This window comes from Micropterus dolomieu, unplaced genomic scaffold (genome assembly GCF_021292245.1).
Source record: "Micropterus dolomieu isolate WLL.071019.BEF.003 ecotype Adirondacks unplaced genomic scaffold, ASM2129224v1 contig_11412, whole genome shotgun sequence".
In the NCBI taxonomy this organism is placed as follows: domain Eukaryota; kingdom Metazoa; phylum Chordata; class Actinopteri; order Centrarchiformes; family Centrarchidae; genus Micropterus; species Micropterus dolomieu.
Window position 1 is genome coordinate 1 of NW_025740398.1, and position 1,549 is coordinate 1,549.

General features: G+C 46.2%; 1 long non-coding RNA gene across 1 annotated transcript; it reads left to right on the forward strand.

The window, feature by feature from the left end:
- Positions 1 to 698: 698 nt before the first annotated feature.
- LOC123965820 lies at positions 699 to 1,344 on the forward strand. The gene is made up of 3 exons (XR_006823787.1): positions 699 to 787; positions 994 to 1,039; positions 1,135 to 1,344. It is a non-coding gene; the product is annotated as an uncharacterized LOC123965820 (long non-coding RNA).
- Positions 1,345 to 1,549: the final 205 nt, after the last annotated feature.

The window sequence follows — 1,549 nt, forward strand, 5'->3', positions numbered from 1 at the left end:
TCCTACCATATGGGCCACCCCGGGACAAAAATCCTACTATATGGGCGATCCTGGGACAAAATCTTACCATATGGGCGATCCTGGGACAAAATCCTACTTTATGGGCGATCCTGGGACAAAATCCTACCATATGGGCGATCCTGGGACAAAATCCTACCATATGGGCGATCCTGGGACAAAATCCTACCATATTGGCGATCCTGGGACAAAATCCTACCATATGGGCGATCCTGGGACAAAATCCTACTTTATGGGCGATCCTGGGACAAAATCCTACCATATGGGCGATCCTGGGACAAAATCCTACCATATGGGCGATCCTGGGACAAAATCCTACCATATGGGCGATCCTGGGACAAAATCCTACCATATTGGCGATCCTGGGACAAAATCCTACCATATGGGCGATCCTGGGACAAAAGAGATGGGAGTCCGTGGTCTAATTTGTGTCAGTTTAGGGGTCCTTGACGAGAAAAGGTTTGAGAACCACTGTTCTAAACAAGGAAGTGAGTTTGCAGACGTGTGAAAACGTTTAGCCAGAAAAGGAGATGAGCGCTCAGATTTGTGGAAAAGTTGCAGTGATTGGTGAAACTTGAAACACTGAATTCACAGGGATTTGTTTTAATAGTTGATATCGAGGCATCAAGAAATCCTGGAGGGACTGATTAATATTCATGAAGACTGAGAGAACATGTTTGTACTTTAATAAATCTCTGTGTGTGTTTCAGGAATGTTGACGATCACAGACTTCATCAACATCCTGACCAGATACTATAAATCCCCCATGGTAACACACACACACACACACACACACTCGTTGAGGTGTTCTTTATTCAGTCTTTATGCTAAGCTAGGCTAACCAGCTGCAGGGTGTAACTTCCTCTGACAGGAAGTTCCTGACAGGTCTCTCACGTACAGAACATGTGGACATTGATGCTTTTTGTCCCTCGAGCAGACCGATAGTCTCAGAGTGCGTCTCTGTGTCTCTGTCAGGTTCAGATCTACGAGCTGGAGGAACATAAAATCGAGACGTGGCGAGGTAACAGCTGTCACTCCGACCGAGCTACACCGAGCCGCATGTTAGACTGTCTTTTATTTTGAAATTCATACTAAACTTCCTGCGTCGTGTTTCAGAGCTGTACCTGCAGGAGACCTTCAAACCTCTGGTGCACATCTCACCTGACGCCAGGTGAGTTATTACCTGCTGAAAATACACTGAGGAAAGTGGACAAGGAAAGGAAACAAGAAAGGAGAGAAGGGGAGATGAGGAGACTAGGAGAGGAGAGGAATCAAGATGAGGAGAAGAGACAAGGAAAGGAAACAAGAAAGGAGAGAAGGGGAGATGAGGAGACTAGGAGAGGAGAGGAATCAAGATGAGGAGAAGAGACAAGGAAAGGAAACAAGAAAGGAGAGAAGGGGAGATGAGGAGACTAGGAGAGGAGACAAGGAAAGGAAACAAGAAAGGAGAGAAGGGGAGATGAGGAGACTAGGAGAGGAGAGGAATCAAGATGAGGAGAAGAGACAAGGAAAGGAAACAAGAAAGGAGAGA